At 42.1% G+C, this 25,188-nt stretch overlaps 1 protein-coding gene and 1 pseudogene across 33 annotated transcripts in view; one reads left to right on the top strand and one right to left on the bottom strand.

Moving 5' to 3' along the window:
• PTPRD (protein tyrosine phosphatase receptor type D) overlaps positions 1-25,188 on the top strand; it is a 2,362,472-nt gene that overhangs the window by 1,679,743 nt on the left and 657,541 nt on the right. The gene's annotated exons all lie outside the window — the stretch shown is intronic.
• Positions 23,593-23,711, bottom strand: LOC134940655 (5S ribosomal RNA; annotated as a pseudogene).

Raw genomic sequence — 25,188 nt, 5'->3', positions numbered from 1 at the left:
AAAAGAAAAAAAAAGAGAAAGAGTTGTTGGAAAGGTAGTATCTTGATGGATGACATAATGATTTCTTGATGTCTTGAACAACATGGAGTTGAGGGTATACTGGTAGAGCAAGTGTTGTATTTTGTAAATAATCATATAGACTGCCATAAGGATAAACAATCAGAGGGGATGCTTGGATTTGTCTGAAAGATCATTAGTAATCTCAGTGAGGATGGTTTAGTGGCATGGAAGTGGTGGTAGCTGGATTGTAGTGAGCCTAAGAGGCAGAGGAAAGACAAATATGTAGACTTTCCTTCACAAACTGCTCAAGTAATTTGGAGGTGAATTGAAGAAGAGAGACTTTGTGTTAATTTAAAAAGATATTGGATAAGGGAAATATTTTTAAGGATGGGTGAGAGAAGAACATCTTTAATGTAAGAGGGGAGAGTTCTAGTACATGTGACAGATTGAAGCATTGGGTAATGTGATAGCAAACATTGGGCTTGTGGGAGAGGAGAGGATTAAAGGGGATACGGTCAAGGGAGGGTGAGAGAGGAAATCCAAGAGGAAAGAGAGCGAGAGAAGGTTGGTTACAACAATGTTAGATGGATTGTGGCTAATGATTTAGGGAAGGTTCAAGTAGAGAAAGTGGTAGAGCCAAGTAGAAAACCTATCAATAAATTGGGAAATGGGACAGTAGTTAACTTCAATGAAAAATTGTATTGAAAACAAGAGATGAATGAAATATAAAAAGAGACGACTCAGAGGTAATAACCTGGAAGGTGTTGTGGGGAGAGATAAGAATGCTCTCACTTACAAATTGACAGGCCACAGAACTTTGATGTCCCCATATGAGAAACCAACAGTGGAGATAGTTGTAGGAACAGCAGATTTAGGTATCTATGATGGTGAGGGAGTTTGGATGAGCAAATCAAAGGGTTAAGGATGGATACCAATGTTAGGAGAGATGCTGCCATCAAACTCGAGTAGGAGTGAAATGAGGTGGATGTGGTGGAAGAGGCATGAGTAAGTGACATACTGTATCAGTATGGGAGCTGAAGGAAAATTAAGATAAATGAGAGTGAAAGAATGTTGCTTGAGAAGTGAGGAAGGGTTCATACAACATTTCTGTGTGACTGGTTTTTATAGCAGCACTAATCATTTTTTTTACCTTCACAACCTTGCTGGGGCAACATGCAACATGTGCCACTAAGCCCAATGTATTAAACTCTTTTATTCCTATATATTTTAAGGCTGCAAGCATCACCCTCCTACCTCTTAGTTTGTTTATTATTGTATTTATTCCAAGTTGTTAAGCACAATTGAATATGCTGGCACTACATTATATCAAGCAATGTTACTACTAATAAAACTAATAATGAATATATTGAAATTATAGTAACTTACCCCACTGTAATACTAGACACAATTCCTGTTGTTTCATTATGTTTTATTCATTTATTTTCTATTGATGTACATAAGTAAAACATTATAACATAAAAAGAGAAATTACAAATTAATCGATTTAGAGTGTTTCAGTTTTGTTTGTAATTTAATCAACTGGGGTACCAAAGGTATAATCAAATTGATTGACAAAGGAAAAACTATTTTGTATTTGGATTGTCAATCTTTAATTATAAAACCTTCCAAACCTACAAGAAAATACAAAACAAAGTGATTTTCTAAAGTAGAACAAATTCATCCATTTCACTGCAATTTACTAGATTAAACCAAGTTTCATATTCTATATTATATAACAGAAATTCCAGCTGTTATTTGCCTAATGTTGAAAATTGAAATAGGCTCCCTCAGAGAGAAAAGAACAAGGCACCAAGAACAAAGCCACCCTGGTTGGGTAGATCAATAAAAAATAAAGTTACATTATGCTGGATGCTTTAACCCATTTCATAACTATGCACAAGGGAAAAATGACATAGGCTTCATATTAGGTCTTTGCTTTACCAAATGGTTAGGAATAGGGGCAGTTACATATCCCAGCCTCTTATAGATAGCATCAAGCATGTAGGCATTAACTGTTAAACATACTGTAAAGCTAACTTAATGTAATGCTCCATGCAACAACAAAAACAAAGGAATCCTTATGTACCTGGGGGATCTGAGTTAATGCAAGGATCTAAGTTAACCATTCCTAATGGTGATGCTAGGCTTTTCTTTTTTTAACCTGGCAAAGATCAGAATGGCACCTAGCCCCCCATCCTCCAGTGGTGGCCTCAGTGTAAGAGCAGTAGCCCATTTTGTACATTAGCCTTGGAGACTATTAATATGTTGGTAGTTCCACAAGCGTTTTGTTTTTTTGTGGATGTCTATTAAACAGTGTAACATACTGCTCTCCAGATATTTTGTAACTACAAGTTCCAGCGTGCCCTCTGCTACACAGGGCCAGATTAACAATAGGGTGGATGAAGCTAGAGGGTTCAACATAGAAATAGGCCTTTTAACATTTTCTGCTCCAGGCCCATGTGACCTTTAATCTAGACCTTCTGCTAGGACATTTTGTGCTTTTGTAGAGACACAACACTAAAACGCCAGAGGCACTGATAAAGGTAAACTATTACTGTGCAAATACACTGTTAAAAGAAAGATAATGAATCACTTACCATACTTGCTGCTTTTAGTCCATCCTGTCTCCAGTGGCTCCTCAGTAAGTTCAGTCAGTGCAGGACTTGGTTTTGTCTTGTGCTCAGACCACGTGACTTTAATTCAGTAAGAGAGCTATTTGGTGGCAAAGAACTGGCTTCCATGCAGGCAGTCCCATTCAGTGTATTTATGTCTGAGCTGGGCCACTGTGTGCTCTGTCTCTGGCACCCCCTACTCATCTCACCTAGCTGTGCCAATGCCCAGCTGTACACCACTCCACCAGGGTTGCTAAGCTAATAGGCCTCCTCCATGCTCCAACCATGGGTTACTGTGGTGTGACATTATTCTCCATGTACTTTTTATACATAATGTAAGACCTCCAGCACTGTGGGAATGTTAGTTACAACTTGAACCCTCTAGTTTTCTCAACAGGTCATGTTTTCAGGATTTCTGTCTGTTGAAGCATGTGGGATCATAACTGACCAGGCAAAATAGATTATCTCACCTGATTAAAGAAATCCTTAAAACATTACCTGCTGGTGGTACTTGATGACTAGAGTTGAGAACTCTTGGTCTAGAAGATTGATTATTATTTAAAGTAGTAAATGCGTAGGATTCTCATCTGCACCCGTTTTCTCAGTTTATTCTCCTTTCAACCTGTTATGTGGTTAAGACCTTTCCCTGGCCTCCTCTTTATGGCAAAATAGCGATCTACAATCTCTATAATTGTTAAAAGGAGAAACAGCTTCTAAAATTGTTATAGGTAAATGTAAATATATATCTAGGTGCTGCTCACTCAGTGAGACAGGGGCAGTTTTCACTTGATTATTAATCTTAATTGGATTTATATGTTTTTATGTCCTTCCTAACTTTTTCATGGATTATTGTGTTTTCTATATTGTAAGTATAATTTATTATTAAATTGCTAAATATATCTGTCTGTGCTCCCGGATATCTATTTTCATTTTGCTTATGTTAATCTCTACAATTGCCTTTATCTCAGCAATCAATAAGGTCTTTAACAAGCCCAGTCAGGCCTCCTACATCTCAGCAAAGCATTATGACAGTAGGTCAATATAATGTTGGATGGGATGTTGGAGGGAGTAGGTAAACCCGTTAAAGAATACTGGGTCCATGTATTTGTTGTGGAAGGTCACTTTGTCAACAAATATGCTCGGAGCCTGGGACTGGCATGTTGTGCTTACACCCACAAAGATACAAGTATTACTGTACAATAAATGTTTTTTTTCTTCAATGTTTAATGTATCTTTAGAAAAAACAACTTTCTCTACCTCACTCTATTTTTAATTGGTTACTGTAGGAGACTTTTCTATTTACAGTTTAATTCAAAAACTTAGAATTCTCTGAGCAACTTTGGAAAGACTTGTTTCTTAACAGAATAGGCAGGCATCTCATGTAAGCGGTTCTGTCCACAAATTGTCTTATTTTTCTATATAAAAGGCATAAAGCTAACACTTTTTTTAGCCTATACATCTTCAGAAGCACTCCTATGTCTTGTATTGAAATTCTGTAGCTAATCCTACTAGTGAGAGACCTCTTCCTTCACCTGTTGCTCGATGAAAATGGTTCCATTGTTTTCATGTCCTCTCTATCTGTGATATCCATGGAAATTATTGTCATGTTCGATTATATCCTTTATTCCCAAAACTGGAGCTATGTGTGTATATTTTAATTAAACTAGGACAGAGGTTTCATCTGCTAGTCCACCTCTCCTGCCGTCTTATTATTTGAAGAAAAGAAAGCTTGCACTTTCAGACTCTGAATAGTCTATAGCGACCTTAACAAATCACCATCAAAGAAAATGTTTTTCTGATAATATATGAGATTTTTGATCATACACGCAGAACTTTAATTTTTACAAACTTTACTTATGTAGTGGTTATAAAGTAAATTGAAAGAGATGAATTAAAATTACCTTCAGGATAGCATTAGAAGGATCTTGTGCTGCCCTTCAGTCACTGTAATGTGCAATTCTGATTTTTCTTTTCTACAGAAACGTCCAAATCATTTTGTCATTGGGCTTGAATTAATTCAGCTTAAATTGTATAGCGTCAGTAACGGGCATTTCTAGAGAGGAGGAGGCCCATGTGCAGGCTTCGACTGGGCCTCCTCCTCTCTGGCTGGCAGCACTGTATAGACTCTGGGCACTAGGGTCCCTAGGGGACCCAAGCGTAGTCCCAGAGTCTGCAGCGCATGCACAGATCTCAGGGAAAATGGTGGGGTGGCCATTTTCCCAGTGATTTACCTACTGGGCATGCATGAAACATAGGGAAAATGGCGCCACGCCATTTTACCAGTGATTTCGGCAGCGCTGCTGCTGCGCCGCGGGATAACGGAGGGTAAGTATTTCTATTAATGGGTGCACACTCCAACCATTATAAATAAACGAGTGGTCGGGAAGGAGGTCCCAGAGCTATTCACTTCAGAGTGATTTTATGCTGAAGTAGAGGATTTGTTCTTACACCCCTCCTTGAGTGCGAGCAGAAATTAGACAAAACAACTGGGGTGATGCCCTTAGCATGGCAGAAACAGCATTGTACAATGGTGCAAGTAGAAAAAATTCCTTAGTGGTACTGTGTGCGCATGCCGAAGGTGAGTGCACCAAAAAATGGGTGTGTCCAATGACAATGGGGGCATGATACACATATGGGGGTGAGATACACATATGACCCCAGCAGTGCCAGATACACATATGCCCCCATAGTGCCAGATACACATATGCCCCTACAGTGCCATATAAGCTCCCATAGTGCCGGATATGCCCTCACAGTGCCACATATGCTCCTAAAGTGCCATACACAAATATGCCCCCACAGTGCCAGATACACATATGCCCCACAGTGCCAGATACACATATGCCCCTAGTGCCAGATACACATATGCCCCACAGTGCCAGATATACATATGCCCCCACAGTGCCAGATAAAAATATGCCTCCACAGTGCAAGAAACACAAATGACCCACAGTGCCATATACACATATGCCCCACAGTGCCACATACACATATGCCCCACAGTGCCAGATACACATTTGCCCCACAGTGGCAGATACACATTTGCCCCACAGTGCCAGATACACATATGCCCCACAGTGCCACATATACATATGTCCCACAGTGCCAGATACACATATTCCCCACTGTGCCAGATATACATATGCCACCAGTTCCAGATACAAAGGGGCAGACTAGATGGGCCAAGTGGTTCTTATCTGCTGTCAAATTCTGTTTCTATGTTTACACATATGCCCCACAGTGCCAGATATACATATGCCGCCAGTGCCAGATACACATATGCCCCACAGTGCAAGATACACATATGCCCCACAGTGCAAGATACACATATGCCCCACAGTGCCAGATACACATATGCCCCACAGTGCCAGATATACAGTACATATGCCCTCAGTGTCAGATACAGATATGCCCCCAGTGCCAGATATACATATGCTGCCAGTTCCAGATACACATATGCCCCACAGTTCCAAATACACATATGTCCCACAGTGCCAGATACACATATGCCCCCAGTGCCAGATATACATATGCCCCACAGTGCCAGACACACATATGCCCTACAGTGCCAGATATACAGTACATATGCCCCCAGTGCCAGATACATAAATGCCTCACAGTGCCAGATATACATATGCCCTACAGTGCCAGATATACAGTACATATGCCCCCAGTGCCAGATACATATATGCCTCACAGTGCCAGATATACATATGCCCCACAGTGCCAGATATACATATGCGCCACAGTGTCAGATATGCCTCACATTTCCAGTTATACATATGTCCCACAGTGCCAGTTATACAAATTTGTTAGCTAATGGGCAAAACCATATGCAGTGCAGGTGGGAAAGATATAACGTGCAGGGAGAGTTAGATGTTGTTGAGTTGAGTTATATTGTTTCTGTGCAGGGTAAATACTGGCTGCTTTATTTTACACTGCAATTTAGATTTCAGTTTGAACACACCCCACCCAAATCTAAGTCTCCCTGCACATGTTATATCTGCCCCCCCTGCAGTGCACATGGTTTTGCCCATTAGCTAACAAATTTGCTGCTGCGATCAGATCTGAATTAGGCCTATTATCATTTGTTAATGACAATGTCTATGGAAAAATGTGGTTGAACACACAGCAGCTTATGCACAAAGCACTCTCCTACAGAACCTCTAGTGCACTTCCTATTCCATGAAAACTCATATTTCCATGATAACCAACATTTGATTTATTACATCACTAATCTACAAGTTTCAAATGGCCTACTGTATCAAATTTCAAATATGAATTTCCATCTTGGTGACAATGTCAACCTTTTGAGATAGTAATAAGCAATTTGTGACAAGTTCTGGAGAATTTTCAACCATTTATTTTGCCATTTTGTCATTCCAGCGTTGGAGTGCAAACGCCATATTACAATATAACCAATCCTGTAACTGGTTTAAAGGTTTGAAAGACATTTGCAAAGCAATATCTAAAAAAAATTGTGGGAGATGATTATTGAAACCCCATTTTTCATCAAAGACCATAATATATAATTGGAATTACTGTACCTTCTGTTTTTTTAGTCCTACATTTCATCACTGGCCTTTGCAAAGTCACTGAGCAAATTAATGTTCTGACATCTTGTGTCTAACTTAATCACTTTACGTAGTGCAAAACTTTACTTTTGGACAATAATCAAGAGCTGCAAATGTTTCCCGTTCTTCATTCTAAAATCTGGTAGGCAAGTTACTATATTTAGAATATATACAGGGCTCCAGCCCTGAACAGAGCACTTGGGTCAAAGCATCCATAAAAGATGAGCAACATTATCAAAACTGTTCAGCAAAATATTCAGAATGTTCTTAAACTACTATCAATGTAAAGTTTCTATCAATAGAGGTGTCCTCTTTTCTAGAATATTTTCTAGCTAATCCTACATGTTATGTTAAATTATGAAGTTTTACATGTACTGGACAAAGTAAAGTTTATCCTGTAATCTTCCCTGCATGGCTATTGCTTGAATAGAGAAACATATAGTATTCTGCAATAAGATCTACCATAAAATATGTATCTCAACTAGTGATGTGCACCGGAAATTTTTCGGGTTTTGTGTTTTGGTTTTGGATTCGGTTCAGCGGGCGTGTTTTGGATTCGGACGCGTTTTGGCAAAACCTCCCTGAAAATTTTTTGTCGGATTCGGGTGTGTTTTGGATTCGGGTATTTTTTTACAAAAAAACCCTCAAAAACAGCTTAAATCATAGAATTTGGGGGTCTTTTTGATCCCATAGTATTATTAACCTCAATAACCATAATTTCCACTCATTTTCAGTCTATTCTGAACACCTCACACCTCACAATATTATTTTTAGTCCTAAAATTTTCACCGAGGTCGATGGATGCCTAAGCTAAGCGACACAAGTGGCCGACACAAACACCTGGCCCATCTAGGAGTGGCACTGCAGTGTCAGACAGGATGGCACTTCCAAAAAATAGTCCCCAAACAGCACATGATGCAAAGATAAAAAGAGGCGCCATGAGGTAGCTGTGTGACTAAGCTAAGCGACCCAAGTGGCCGACACAAACACCTGGCCCATCTAGGAGTGGCACTGCAGTGTCAGGCAGGATGGCACTTCAAAAAAATTGTCCCCAAACAGCACATGATGCAAAGAAAAAAAGAGGCGCACCACGGTCGCTGTGTGACTAAGCTAAGCGACACAAGTGGCCGACACAAACACCTGGCCCATCTAGGAGTGGCACTGCAGTGTCAGGCAGGATGGCACTTCAAAAAAATTGTCCCCAAACAGCACATGATGCAAAGAAAAAAAGAGGCGCACCAAGGTCGCTGTGTGACTAAGCTAAGCGACACAAGTGGCCGACACAAACACCTGGCCCATCTAGGAGTGGCACTGCAGTGTCAGGCAGGATGGCACTTCAAAAAAATTGTAACCAAACAGCACATGAGGCAAAGAAAAAAAGAGGCGCACCAAGGTCGCTGTGTGACTAAGCTAAGCGACACAAGTGGCCGACACAAACACCTGGCCCATCTAGGAGTGGCACTGCTGTGTCAGACAGGATGGCACTTCAAAAAAATTGTCCCCAAACAGCACATGATGCAAAGAAAAAAAGAGGCGCACCAAGGTCGCTGTGTGACTAAGCTAAGCGACACAAGTGGCTGACACAAACACCTGGCCCATCTAGGAGTGGCACTGCAGTGTCAGACAGGATGGCACTTCAAAAAAATTGTCCCCAAACAGCACATGATGCAAAGAAAAAAAGAGGCGCACCAAGGTCGCTGTGTGACTAAGCTAAGCGACACAAGTGGCCGACACAAACACCTGGCCCATCTAGGAGTGGCACTGCAGTGTCAGACAGGATGGCACTTCAAAAAAATTGTCCCCAAACAGCACATGATGCAAAGAAAAAAAGAGGCGCACCAAGGTCGCTGTGTGACTAAGCTAAGCGACACAAGTGGCCGACAAAAATACCTGGCCCATTTAGGAGTGGCACTGCAGTGTCAGACAGGATGGCACTTCAAAAAAATTGTCCCCAAACAGCACATGATGCAAAGAAAAAAAGAGGCGCACCAAGGTCGCTGTGTGACTAAGCTAAGCGACACAAGTGGCCGACACAAACACCTGGCCCATCTAGGAGTGGCACTGCAGTGTCAGGCAGGATGGCACTTCAAAAAAATTGTCCCCAAACAGCACATGATGCAAAGAAAAAAAGAGGCGCGCCAAGGTCGCTGTGTGACTAAGCTAAGCGACACAAGTGGCCGACACAAACACCTGGCCCATCTAGGAGTGGCACTGCAGTGTCAGGCAGGATGGCACTTCAAAAAAATTGTCCCCAAACAGCACATGATGCAAAGAAAAAAAGAGGCGCACCAAGGTCGCTGTGTGACTAAGCTAAGCGACCCAAGTGGCCGACACAAACACCTGGCCCATCTAGGAGTGGCACTGCAGTTTTCTAGCGAGAGGATGAGTGCTTCCATCCTCATGTGAATCTGAACCACTAGCCATGAACATAGGCCAGGGCCTCAGCCGTTACTTGCCACTCCGTGCCGTAAATGGCATATTGGCAAGTTTACGCTTCTCATCAGACGCTTTCAATTTTTATTTTTGGGTCATTTTACTGAACTTTTGTTTTTTGGATTTTACATGCTCTCTACTATAACATTGGGCATCGGCCTTGGCAGACGACTTTGATGGCATTTCATCGTCTCGGCCATGACTAGTGGCAGCAGCTTCAGCACGAGGTGGAAGTGGATCTTGATCTTTCCCTATTTTAACCTCCACACTTTTGTTCTCCATTTTTTAATGTGTGGAATTATATGCCAGTATCAACAGCAATGGCCTACTACTATATATATTGCGCACAACTGAAATGCACCACAGGTATGGATGGATAGTATACTTGACGACACAGAGGTAGGTACAGCAGTGGCCTTCCGTACCGTACTGCTATATATACTGGTGGTCACTGTCAGCAAAACTCTGCACTGTACTCCTCCTATATAATATACTGGTGGTCCCCAGTCCCCACAATAAAGCAGTGTGAGCACAGATATATGCAGCACACTGAGCACAGATATGGAGTGTTTTTCAGGCAGACAACGTATACTGGTGGTCACTGTCAGCAAAACTCTGCACTGTACTCCTCCTATATAATACAGCTGCTCCCCAGTCCCCACAATTAAGCAGTGTGAGCACAGATATATGCAGCACACTGAGCACAGATATGGAGTGTTTTTCAGGCAGACAACGTATACTGGTGGTCACTGGTCAGCAAAACTCTGCACTGTACTCCTCCTATATAACATACTGGTGGTCCCCAGTGCCCACAATAAAGCAGTGTGAGCACAGATATACTGTATGCAGCACACTGAGCACAGATATGGAGTGTTTTTCAGGCAGACAACGTATACTGGTGGTCACTGTCAGCAAAACTCTGCAGTGTACTCCTCCTATATAATACAGCTGCTCCCCAGTCCCCACAATTAAGCAATAAGCAGAAATATTATTAATAAACGCAGAGGACGCCAGCCACGTCCTCTCCCTAACATTTCCAATGCACGAGTGAAAATGGCGGCGACGCGCGGCTGCTTATATAGAATCCGAATCTCGCGAGAATCCGACAGCGGGATGATGACATTCGGGCGCGCTCGGGTTAACCGAGCCATACGGGAGAATCCGAGTATGCCTCGGACCCGTGTAAAATGGGTGAAGTTCGGGGGGGTTTGGTTTCCGAGGAACCGAACCCGCTCATCACTAATCTCAACCAATGTTTTTCTCTCCACCACGTCTTATGTCAGCTCTAAGAACAGGATAAAATGTCAGTGTATCTGTGAAACATTTACATTTCAATTTAAAGAAGAAAGATTTCCCCCCTGAGACATGTAACATAATACCCAAGGGAAATGTAATGCTAACATACAACAGCTTTATATTGTACAGTATATCTGTAAGATTCAGTGTTAGATATATAAAAAAAGAAAAGTGCAGCTACAAAAGGGTATAAAGACTTTATAATTACAGGTATTAACCTTCATCAATTTCCATTAATTAGAGAGATGCTGAACAGCTAATGCAAAGGATCCATTGATGAGTTTTTCTGATTACAGACTATTGGTCTGATTTTTTTATGAATCCCTTATGTCATCAATAGGCAGAACAGGTACAAAAGAGAGAATGAAACCCTATTTTAATAAATAATTGCACTTAGTTATGTAGCACCTAGCGAAAACAGACAGACCATGCATCTATCTATCTATCTATCTATCTATCTATCTATCTATCTATCATCTATCCATCTATATATAATTGTTGACTGAAGATAATAATACTGATTCTAATTACATGTTTTTGTTTTATTTAAAAAAAATGCCATATACTATAAAAAAAAAAAAACTTGGTGAATAAGACCAAATGTGCACACAGACATGTAATAAATATATTTTTTGGCTAGGCTATAGATAGGATTTAATGTTTAGTAATTACTGCAGTTTACTGATATTTCTTATAGTCAGCTAAAGCATTTGCATAATACAGAATACACATATTTATATCTTAAAGAGGTGTAATTTCATTGCATTTCTATATTGTGCCATGTGCACAATGTAGAAATGCAATAGTGGTTCCGTGTTCTCCCAGGAGAGGGCACTAGACTGACTGTTTCTGATCTTTTCCAGGCCAGCTTTGTCCAAACTTCATAGCATGGGTGTTATAAGGTATAGAAGAGTAAATGAGCTCTCTACCCTGACAGGATGACTCACCTTCCATTTTGAGCTGTTGAACTGCACTTTATTCACTGTCAGGCCAAAATACACTGGTTGTAGGTTTCACACAGTAGTTAATTTTGGCCCATGGGGTTGACTCCCACTAGGAAGCTATCACTTACAGATGGCTATACTTTAGATAAGTTCTTATATTGTTATTATTATTATTATTAGTAGTAGTAGTAGTAGTAGTAGTAGTAGTAGTAGTAGTAGTAGTAGTAGTAGTAGTATCCTTTATATGGTGCCACAAAGGTTCCATGACAGAGCCATAACTAGGCTTTTTTGCACCCAGGGCAAAATGAAAAACGGCACCCCCACCCTAGAAAATAAATAAATAATTAAATAATTAAATAAAAATATGATAGAAATCATATATATAGATGCATAAACTGGTCAAATGCTATAAAACTGCTTACATAATGAAATACAAAACAAAACAAAAAGATTTTCAAGTATATGACTTAGACTTTTTTTACATAAATAAGAAAGTCCTGGGGCTTTGAAAGAGCCAGTTCCACAAAAGATACATTGAAAAAGTTAGATCTATGTTACATTATATGCACTTTAATAAAATGCCCCCAATTCATACTACATAGTAGTGCCCAAAATTCATGTTACGCCACAAAGTAGTAGTACCCCATATACATAAAACGCCACACAGTAGTGATTATACACATTACACCACACAGTAGTAGTGCCCATTATACACATGCCAAACCATAGTAGCACCACTGATACACATGCAAAACTATAGTAGTGCCCATTATACATATTACACAACACAATAGTATCGCTCATTATACACATGCAACACCGTAGTAGTACCACTTATGCACATGTCAAACCATAGTAGTGACCTTTATACACATGTCACACCATAGTAGTACCACTTATACACATGCCAAACCATAGTTGTGTCCATTATACACATTCCACAAAGTAACAGTCAGTACCGTATGCACGTTACTCTATTTGTACACATTACACCACAGAGTAGTAGTGCCCATTATACATACTATGCCACACAGTAGTGCCTATTATACACATTATGCCACACCATAGTAGTGCCCATTATACACATGTCACACAGTAGTAGTACCCCATGTACACATTACACCACACAGTAGTAGTACCCCATATGTACGTTATGCCACAGAGTAGTAGTACCCATTATACACATTACACCACACAATACAAGTATAGGCCCATCATCCACCTTAAGGTCATTAACATGGCTGAGACTGGAGACAGACACAGTCAAATCAATTATTTTCTTCCATGCACTACAGCATTATTTACAGCTGTCCTCAAGGGCTAGGCTCCTTAGAATAGACAGACAGTGCCAATAAAATTGCAGGGAGGTGGGCAGAGCAGTTGAAATGAGAGCAGAACCAGAGCTAGGGTGTTCAGTGCCCCCTGCAAACTATAAATTTGCACTCTACTACAAATGGGAGAGGCAGTGGGTGATACTGGGGAGAGGCAGTTGGTGATGCTGGGGAGAGGAAGTTTGTGATACTGGGGAGAGGAAGGGGGTGACGCTGGTGATAGACAATGGATGATACTGGTGAAAGACAGTGGGTGATGCTAGGGAGAGGCAGTGAGTGACAAATATACTGCAGTACAATTTGTTTACCTAGGCACACAACTGTAGCATCCCACCACATTTTATTATTTTGAGCTACCTATATGCCTTCCAACATAGCATCAGACCATGCCACATGCCCTAAGCATACACCATGGCAATTCCCACTTAAATATTCTGTACTAATTCTTATACATACATTGCCTTGATCTCACATAGCTAACAGGTTCATTGCAGGGCAGAGAGGGACAGAGGGCAGTAGGGACAGTCCTGGTGTGGAGTCAGGTGGCAGCCTGGGCAGTGCAGCATTTGGTGTAGTGCTGGAGGTTGAGGTAGGCGATCAACTTTACCACCTTAGAAGTTCCTGTACTGACAGTGCTTTTGCTAGGTACCTCAGGTGCCGCTAGGTAACTACCCTCAACCCCCAGCTGTCACTAGCCATAGCTGAGCTTTAAACTTCCTGGCTCATGCGTATATAGTCTCTGTGGAAATCTACTGACTCTGCTCCTTGCATCACAAGTTTAGTTTTAATCCTTTCACTGCCAATTCTTGATTTAAATAAAGCAGTGGTGTTTACTTAAGTATCACTGTGGCAGGGCTAACTTTTAATAAAGTTACAGATGTGTCCTCATACATCTAGCCTAATATACAGCATACTGTAAAATCCCTGGTGAAAGAAAGCCGCCAGGTTCTGAGCAACTCTGCTAATGTTGAGCACCTTTTTTTGCCGAAAATGTGTCTTAGTAGTAACGCAATGCTACTAGGGTGCAACGGGAGACTGTGCTGATTAATTTGATATGCAACTTGTATATTGTGTGTGACTGAGTCTGCATATGGAGCACAAAGGGAACAGAAAAAAAGATGTAGCTGCTACATTGTAGCACTTCATATACAGATTTTGTGACTAAGATGCATATTTGTGAAGAAAGGGCACAAAAAGGCGCACCGAGAGGGACTATTTGATACAACTACAGCAAGGACACATCTGCTTCCTGTGGGCGCTGGGGTCGAATGCTTGCAGAGCTCCCATCCTCGGCTCCAAGGTTCACGATTGCCCACATTCCTTACCTGTTATCTGCATCCCAGGGACACCACTTCATCTGTGACCCACAGTACCGCCACCCATAGTTGCCAGCTGACTGCAACAACATTGTGTACTCACCACCCAAGGGTTGCCTGCCGACCACAGCTACACCATGGATGTACTGCTCGGAGATGCCTGCTGATGTTGTGGGTTCAACATCCGAGCCCCAGCTTTGCATGCTGCTGCCCCCAACATCTTTGCCCAGACAGCCTGTGCTGTTCATCCCTGCCGCACTGCATGTAGAAAGCCCTGACCACAGGGTGAGGGGAGCAAAGCAGGGATGGCACTGGGGCAGGGAAGAGGGCGCAATCTTGCCACCTGCGCACTGCCCTCCTGCTGCAACTGCTGAGAGGTCACCAGCACAGCTTTATTGTTACCTGTCACATGCATCTGTGCTGGATCCCCTACATGGCCATCTCAGGGATGAAGACAGCACTGGCCGCAGCTGTCAGCTCAGGATGTCGAGCCGTGATGCTTCTTCCATGTGGCTGCTGCAGGCTATTATATTTAATTTTATTATAGTTTTAACAGGGTTTATACCCCTAACTCCCCACATCAGCTCCTATACTGTAGTTAGAATTTGGATCCAGGCATTTCTTATACTGTCCCCAATGTTGCTTCAACACTGCCTTTTATGCCACTCTTCTCTTATATTTTCCTACTGTAATCCTCACTGTATGCTATACCTTTACTGTCTGTACTTCCTGCCAGCAACCTACGCAGTGAACCCCAGATGGCCGCCTTGGATGGTTCCTCCATGGGCAGGATGTACAACACGGTGACCTACTTATACTGTACAGGGTATATCATAGTACCACACATGTGTCAGTGGTTCCAATATATGCCTTGGGTCCTTGTATGGCTTATGTCCCACAGTGTAATCTTCATAGTGAGCCCAACATGGCTGCCTCACCTGGCAGGGTTATGGATGTATGAAAAATACATGGCTCTAATGGTTGTGTTTGGGACCCCACTCCTAGCATTAGGTCACTGCAATCACATTTTGTGTCATCTCTTCTAGACCCAACTTATCCCACCCAGGGTAATCCTACATAGTGTGCCCAACATGGCTGCCTTGCAAGGTACCTTTTGTGGGCGGAATGGATAACTTGTGGATTTATTTTTTATTTATGTGTGACTGTTCAAATTGCTGTAATACTAAATCCTCTGTACCATGTACTCTGCTTTTGATGTTTGTAAAGCGCCTTGGGTTGAAAATCCCATTAGATCTCAGTGTATGCTTGATTTACACACACAGTATTTGCAGGGCAAATAAGAAGAGGTTTGCACGGGCTGGGGAACAGATGGGTAGAATAAAGACATTCCATGCAATGTAGAGTATTACAGAGTTTTGCAGAGTAGTGCAAAAACTATATTTCCACTCCATATTTTTACAGGTGTTCTTTGCTAACCTAATTATTTTTAAGCCACTTCCAAGCCACAAAAGTATGTGAATTTTGCACTAACTCAGAGGTACTGTAGGAGTCTTCACTCCCCTTAAACATGAATGGCTATAATGTGATCTAATAAATATATATATATATATATATATTCGAAGGAGTCACCAGGTGTGGCGACACTCGGTGCGCACTCTGCACTGCTGCGGTGCGGCTACCTGAAAATGAGGTGTGGCCTAACAGAAGGGGTGTGGCATCACAGGTGGTCTTCATTTCTTCACTACGGGGACGTGTCCAGCATCCCCAGAGATGCTGGTTGCCCCGGAGACTGGGCTGAGTGCAGTGCCGGCTCTTCATTTGTGACCAGAGCCTAGTGCTGCAGGTGAATATAACAATGCAGCACTCGGCTCCTGTCACTGCAGAAGAGCCATCACTTTGGTGCCAGCCCTTCCGAGGGTGACAACACTGTATATATATTATATATATATATATAATATGTAAATATATATATAGATAGAGAGAGAGAGAAATGTGTCCTCATACATTTAGCCTCAATACTCCATGCAGCATGAGTGCGCTGATAGGTCTCGTGCAGCTCCATTAGCGTCAATGTCTTTATTTGATGAAATGCAACTTATTCACATCACTATGTGAATAGGACACACAGCCAGGCTCTGCTGATTAAAATGATATGCTGCATGTTTATATTCTGCAGTTGTATCTGCATACAAAATGCTAGGTTAGGTTTTCTAGGAAATCACTGTAGTGTAGAATTTCATAAGCAGATACAGCCACAGTCACACACAGTATGTAGGCACCCTGTATATCATATCGTAAGCAATAGAGTCAACTTGTGTGTCTTATTTGCATAATTTAGCGAATAAGATGCATTTTAATGGAAAAAGTTACATGAAAAGACACATGGTGCTATTGAGTCACGCTATGGCATGGCATGACTAGAAGGGCTGTTTAATGGGCAGAGAGACTAGATGTTGGTGGACACGACACATCTATATATATATACAGATGTGTCCACTTACATCTTTGCTTTTTTACAAATTTGGCACAACATGCAAAATATGGCTATGCTGTTTTTCACGAGTAGCGAGTGGATGAATTCTTAAATTTTTGATTGCCATAATAAAATATGTATAAAGTAACATATTAAAGAAGCAAATTAAGAAAAAACACAAGGCATGGCTAAATCTCTGAGTCTTTGGCATGCAAAACCATGCCATACATGGCGAGATATAAACCCTGTGATTCATGATCATGTTTTGGTAAAACTACCCTCAAGTGTTTTGGTTTGGATTAGGTTTTTGGTTTGGTTAAAAATCGATTAAAAATCGATAATCATTGAAATAAAATGATAAAAACAGCTAAAATCATTCATTTTGCAATCCAAAACCCGAGATTCAGATTTAAAATCTGAATTACGAAAATCAAGGGATCCGGACTGGGTTTAGGTTCTGTAGAGATCCTCAAAATTCAGAAGGAGAAATGAACCGAACAGCTCTAATTTTTATGTATATATATATTAGTGGTGGGCAACGATTAAAATTTCTAATCGCGATTAATCGCATGATTTTCTCAGATTAATCGCGATTAATCGCATTGTTATGCGCAAGATTCAATAATGAATTCAAAAGTAGTGTATTGCGCTCCTGGTTGGCTGCCAGTACTCGAGTTCCGATTGGCTCGCTGGTGGCCAGCAATACACTTGAAATGGCACCGGCGCTGTCACGGTCTCCATGGCTGCCTGCAGATAACTACTGTATGCACCACACATGTCCCCCCAGTGCCAGATATCCCCCAGTGCCAGATAAGCCCCCAGGGCCAGGTATACATGCCCCCAGTGACAGATGTACCCCCAGTGCCAGGTATACATGCCCCCCAGTGACAGATATACCCCCAGTGCCAGGTATACACGTCCCCCAGTGCCAGATATCCCCCTAGGGCAAGATATGCCCCCAGTGCAAAATACACATGTCCCCCCAGTGCCAGATATGCCCCCAGTGCCAGGTACACATGTCCTCTCAGTGCCAGATATGCCCCCAGTGCCAGATATCCCCCAATGCCAGGTAGACAAGTCCCCCCAGGGCCAGATATCCCCCAGTGCCAGATAAGCCCCCAGTGCCAGGAATACATGCCCCCCAGTGCCAGATATCCCCCCAGGGCCAGATATGCCCCCAGTGCCAGATATACCCCAGTGCCAGGTACACAAGTCCCCCCAGTGCCAGATATGCTCCCAGTGCCAGGTATACATTCCCCCCCCCCAGTGCCAGATATCTAAGTTCCTGCGTACTTGCACTGCTGCCCATTCCTCCCCCCCTGCATTCTACAAAACTTACATTTTGAGGGGACCCGGGCAGAGCCGGCCCTAGCCAATTTGATGCCCTAGGCAAAATTTTGTCTGGTGCCCCCTAGCACTGCCGCTAGTTCTGCATCTGAACCAGAAACACTTAGGCAGTGGGGACCACTGAGGGTGGGGGTGGGGGTACCCTGTTGGCCAGTTCAACCCTGCATAATGGCACACAGTGATGCCCATAATACACATAATTCCACACAGTGATGCACCTGACACATATAACCCCACATTAGTAATGCCCATAATAACAATAATTCCACACAGTGATGCACCTGACACATAACCCCACATTAGTAATGCCCATAATACACATAATTCCACACAGTGATGCACCTGACACATATAACCCCACATTAGTAATGCCCATAATAACAATAATTCCACACAGTGATGCACCTGACACATAACCCCACATTAGTAATGCCCATAATACACATAATTCCACACAGTGATGCACCTGACACATATGCCCCACATTAGCAATGCCCATAATACACATAATTCCACACAGTGATGTACCTGACACATATAACCCCACATTAGTAATGCCCATAATACACATTATTCCACACAGTGATGCACCTGACACATATAACCCCACATTAGTAATGCCCATAATACACATAATTCCACACAGTGATGCACCTGACACATATAACCCCACATTAGTAATGCTAGTACTTTTGCTTGCTGGTGTGCTTGCAGTCAGTGTGTGCGCCCATGCAGCTCCCTGGATCCACGACTGCGTTTTGTGAGATTGGGTGGCAGGGTGAGTGCGTGCTTCCACTCGCACCCGTTAAAGGGGCACCCATACTGATGTGACCTCACAGGGTATGCCATCCTGGAAGGGGAATTTTACGGCATGGACTGACTAGGAAATAAAGTGTGAGGAGAACACTGCCCATGGTATGTCCCTGCAGACACCTGGGGTTTGCACAGGGATAAGGGACACACACAGGATAGCAGGGTCCCCCTCTCCCATGTGCACAAGCAGTTTAGGTGATGTCAGATTTATGTGAAGCAGTCTTCCAAATACACATGTGGTATCATAAGTATCTATCCAGTAATAACCTTATATAGTCAGTGAAAATGTCACAGGTCCAGGAATTGCAGTTACCAGGCTTCTGCTGTCTGTCTGAGGTCTCACAAGTCAGGGGCATTCAAGCATGTCTGAGGGAGTTTAAAGAACTTTAAGGGAGAGTGTGCATTTTATTTGACAAATGTGAACAGCAGTGTATACAAGTACTGATTGAATACATTTGGAAAGTAACAGTTAGTTTGCAGACTGTCCTTCCCAGCATGAGATACTGCAGGGACATGCTTGGATGCCCCCAGACATGCTTGGATGCCCTAGGCAAATGCCTAGCCTGCCTATAGCTAAGGCCGGCTCTGGACCCGGGAGGCAGCAGCAAAGATCGTGACAGGGCCAGCTGCCTGCGAACTGCCAGGCAGCCACGGCATGGAGGAACAGAGCTGCAACGCTATTCTAACTACAATGCCGTCCGTGAGCCAATCGGAGGTCACGGGCTGGCAGCCAATCAGGAGCTGCCAAATGGCAGCTCCTGATTGGCTGCCGGTCCGTGACCTCCGATTGGCTCACGGACGGCATTGTAGTTAGAATAGCGCCGCGGCTTAGCCTCTATCCTTCCAAGGCAGCTGCCGGTGCGCAGCGTTAAAATAATTGTCGCCCGTTAATTAGTTAATGCGTTAACGCGATATTATCGCATTAACTTGCCCAGCCTTAATATATATATATATATATATATATATAGAGAGAGAGAGAGAGAGAGAGAGAGAGAGAGATAGATAGATAGATAGATAGATAGATAGATAGATAGATAGATAGATAGATAGATAGATAGATAGATAGATAGATAGACAGGTTGAGTATCCCATATCCAAATATTCCGAAATACAGAATATTCCAAAATATGGACTTTTTTGAGTGAGAGTGAGATAGTGAAACCTTTGTTTTTTGATGGTTCAATGTACACAAACTTTGTTTAATACACAAAGCTATTAAAAATATTGTATTAAAAGACCTTCAGGATGTGTGTATAAGGTGTATATAAAACATAAATGATTTGTGTGAATGTACACACACTTTGTTTAATGCACAACGTTATTAATAATATTGGCTAAAAGGACCTTCAGGGTGTATGTATAAGGTGTATATGAAAGATAAATGCATTCTGTGCTTAGATTTAGGTCCCATCTCCATGATATCTCATTATGGTATGCAATTATTCCAAAATACGGAAAAATCCGATATCCTAAGTACTTCTGGTCCCAAGCATTTTGAATAAGGGATACTCAACCTGTATGTATATATATATATATATATATATATATATACACACACAATATAATTACAATCTGTATATTGATTGTTAAAATGTTATACTGGTTCACAGTCTAAGTATTGAGCAATTTATTCACTCACAAGACCAAGGGATAGATTTACTAAGGCATAGTTGCTGATGTTCAATGGCTTAATGAATCTATCATCAAGTGTTTTGATTCAGTAACATGCAAGGTGGCTGCAGATGCGGCTGCACAGAAATAAACGTGGAACTTTCCTTGTAATCAGAGTTGGCTTCATCTATGCAGCTTCTCTGCCACGTCCATCCTCCAGTGAAAGTAGCCATCATCACTCTCAGCATGCATTTGCACCACCTCTATCATTAATGCACGCTCACCTCTGAGTAACCACAATTTCATCTACATACTCATGGCATGCCTCGGAAAACATGAACTCAGCTGGGAGTGGAGATGCATACCACTCTGAATGTCCAATAGTTGCTCAAAGTAGTATATTATTAGTTATATACTTGTATATAGAGTATGCAAAGTGCAATACCTCTGTATCAGCCCCATAATGTACTCTACATATATCAGACATTTCAAGTAATGGAATTCATATACATTCATACATTCAGTAGTCCAGTGGAGCCTTATAAATCATTATCACCTATTTCCTATCATTTTTTTCATAGTCTGATAGTGTGAATATTGTTACACAGGTGCCCTCAGTGATCTTCCAAGGCAAAATGAGTGCCCAAAATGACGGGGGACACTGGATTAGAAGCATGTTTTCCATAAAAGGGTCATTTAGCATGAGGGCAACACAGCCTGGATCTAGCTTTTGTTCTAGAAATAAATCTCAGAAATGACAAGTACAAATTATTATCAAACGCTACTTGCTTTTCCTGTACTTTCCATTTCACTTTTGTGCAGAGAGCATGAAACATCTCAAGGACTTTAAAAAATTAGGACTGTCATTTCTTGCAAAGAAAAACTCATTGCAGAAACCGTCCACAATTTCATTCATTTCATTTTGTTTACTTTTGAAAATATTATTATACCAGTAAACATATTCATAGTTATAAAACTTACATATTTATACAATGTAGTTTTTTTTTTTACATATTTAAGGATAATAATAATAATTATTATTATTATTAGTGTGTGTGTGTGTGTGTGTGTGTGTGTGTGTGTGTGTGTGTGTGTGTGTGTGTGTGTCTGTCTGTCTGAAGGGTACTTGCAAAACCAGAGATTCCCTCAAGGTCAAACATCAATGCGCATGCACAGCCAGCAGCACACATTGCTGGAGCTGGAATGTCAGCGTACCTGCAGCCGCAGCCTAAGAGACAGTGCCACCATCATTCATATCTGATCTGGAGCCAGTAGCTATCCAATCAAAGCTCGCAGACCGGCAGCCAATAAGCAGTGGCTGCAGGTCTGCGAACTCTGATTGGCCTATGACCAGCACCAGAACTGAATAACTGCATTGCTGTCTCTTGGGCTGCCGGTGCGCTTATGTCCTGGCTCCAGTCCAAATCCACACTGTTGCACGTGCCACTCGGGCCATGCCAGATGGCGAGTCCTCGCTACACGCCTGGGAAATATAACCCACTTGCAACAGAGTAAGGGCTTCTCCAAATACATGAAATGGTTACCACTGCTGAAAGCTTCCCCATATTTAGCAAGGATTGCAATGGTTCGTGTACCGCACCAATGCTTTTTTATGTCTATAAATATAGCATTTTTATTGTAGAAAAAAAAAAAAGATTGCTAATCATATTTTTCTATTCAGACTGAAGAGTGGAGTGGTAAGTACAGTGCAGTAAGCCCTGTTGCAGCATGCTGCATCGCAGCAACGATGAGCATAGCTACTTCTGTAAGGGGAGATGTACTAAGCTTTGGAGAATGATAAAGTGGAGAGAAAGTACCAGCCAATCAGCTCCTAGCTGCATATTACAGGCTTTGTTAAAAACAGAAGCTGATTGGTTGGTACTTTATCTCTGTCCACTTTATCTCTCTCCAAGGTTTAGTACATCTGCCTCATAGAAACTTATGAAAAATTAGGTTCAATTATAGAAAACAAGCGGGGAAATTGAAAAGAAATTTAATAAATGTATTATCTTGGTGACTTTTGGAGCATCTCATTGTTCAAATATCAATACATATGTTTACAATAAACTGACTTGTATAGTTAAAGTACAATAACTTGATTTGCCTAGCTACTGATTGTTTTAAAGATACAGTATTATTTCTGTATGAAACTTTAATTGATTTAAATTGCTACATGCAAACATTGATGGGATATTTGGAATTGCCTGGATTTCGGCATAAATTGCTCAAAAAGTGTGATCTGATCTGTCAGTTCTCAGTTAGCTGGTCCAATTATTGCTCAGAATGTACTCAGCCCCCAGGGCCAACTGTTGTTTCAAAACCAATCGAATAAGTGGCTCCCGACATCATAAGCACTGCAACACATTCATCAGTCCTGATGGGCCGATGTCATGCAGTAAATGCAGTGTGTACAGAACAACTGCATGGAAACTTATTTAAGCACAAGTAGAGAAGAAGAAAGACTCTTTTGTTGGTGCACTCTTGAAAGTATTATAAGAAAGTCAGTATATAAAGAATTAAAACATACACTTTATTAATTATCATCTAAAATGAAAGTATTCAATCATTGGGGACAAACAACATTTATAGTTTAAAAACATACGTCTGAGGTTTTAAGGTCATGTGTGATCACTTAAGGTAGGTTCGTATATTGAGCTATAGACCAAAGCCGCTTAACCTGCAAACTATTAATTGGATAAAGACCAAAATGGCCAATGGTAAGGACTCACGGAAATGTCACATGTGTTGTCAAACAGTATTTCAGTGTCATATTAAGTAGAGTAGATATTATAAAGACCGTGTACAATACTTAGATTAGAAGAAAGAAATGAACAGTAATTCTGCTGTCAGTGTTAGGCATGAAGTTATGGACAAGATATCTGTTCTACTAAACTTGGCATCCCCAGGTGGTCTCCCATCCAAGTACTAACCAAGCCCAACACTGTTTAGCTTCCAAGATCAGACGGTTTGGGGCGTCTTCAGTGTGGTATGTAAGTAGATTGTTATTGACGCAGCCACTCCTTGGATCACTGATGAGAGATCACTTTGAGAAGAACATCTTATTGTAAGATAAATAGTAGGAAGAAACAGAAGGTGGATCTGCTGCTAATGGCACTCATTACGAGTTGATCGCTCGCTTGCTGCTTTTAGCAGCAGTGCAAATGCTAAGCCACCGCCCTCTGGGAGTGATTCAAAGCTTAGCAGAAGTGCGAACGAAAGGTTAGCAGAACAGTGCTGAAATTTTTTCAAGCAGTTTCAGAGTAGCTGCAGACCTACTCCTTCCTTGCGATCACTTCAGTCTGTTTAGTTCCTGCTTTGACGTCACAAACACGCCCTGCGTTTGGCCAGCCACTCCCCCGTTTCCCCAGGCACGCCTGCATTTTTACCTGACACGCCTGCATTTTTTAGCACACTCCCTGAAAATGGTCAGTTACCACCCAGAAACACCCACTTCCTGTCAATCACTCACCGATCAACAGAGCGACGGAAAAGAGTCGCTCGACCTTGTGTGAAACTGCTTATTTTTTTGTGAAAGTTCGTCGCGTGTGCGCACTGCGGCCTGTGTGCATGCGCAGAAATGCCAATTTTTTTGATTGATCGCTGCGCTGCAAACAAAGGCAGCTAGCGATCATCTCGGAATGACCCCCAATGTTAGGTGGAGGTAGTATAGAGATTCTATATACTATACACTGATATTATCCCTCCAGATCACTGGTGAGAGTCCACAAAAGTAGGTAACATTGATGTGATGGCAAAACAGAGTTAGTGCGCGCCTAATGCGCGTGCCCAAAAATAGGGGTTATGCCCCAGTAGTTGTGCCCCCTGTAGCTGTGCCCCCAGTAGTTGTGCCCCCAGTAGATTTGCCCCCTGTAGTTGTGCCCCCAGTAGCTGTTCCCCCTGTAGTTGTGCCCCCAGTAGTTGTGCTAACTGTAGTTGTGCCCCCAGTAGTTGTGCCCCTAGTAGCTGTGCCTCCAGTAGCTGTGCCCCCAGTAGTTGCCCCCCTGTAGTTGTGCCCCTTAGTAGCAAACACAAACACAAAGCCCTTTGCTCTGCCCATCTTTTGTTGCTCCTTGGTCATTCCCAGATTGTTTGTCTGTATGTAGTGGCTGCAGCGCTGACATGCTTTGTGGGGGTGCTGTAGCAGGAAAAGGAGCATCGAAATACAGTTACACACTATGGCCATGTCCTTTCAGGCATGAGTGCTCCAGGCAATTGCCCTATCAGACTTGAGCCACCTCTGAGTGTAACAGCACAGTGCGGATGCTTGTAGGAGCTTAAGAATAATCCTAGAGTGTCATCTAAATACTGCAATTTGCAAACATATCTGTTCATGAGTAAAACACTAATTACGAAAGGTGTTCATGGGAGGAAACCACAGAAGAAGACAATACTGTCTATCTGAAGTTCACTAAAAAGCATTTTTGCAGGAGCAAACGCTCAGGGCTGCAGATCGCAGGACCAGCTGCTTCTGCCATGG

This window comes from Pseudophryne corroboree, chromosome 1 (assembly GCF_028390025.1).
Source record: "Pseudophryne corroboree isolate aPseCor3 chromosome 1, aPseCor3.hap2, whole genome shotgun sequence".
Classification (NCBI taxonomy): domain Eukaryota; kingdom Metazoa; phylum Chordata; class Amphibia; order Anura; family Myobatrachidae; genus Pseudophryne; species Pseudophryne corroboree.
Note: the sequence above shows the minus strand (reverse complement) of the source record. Positions and strands in the feature narration are given on the sequence as shown.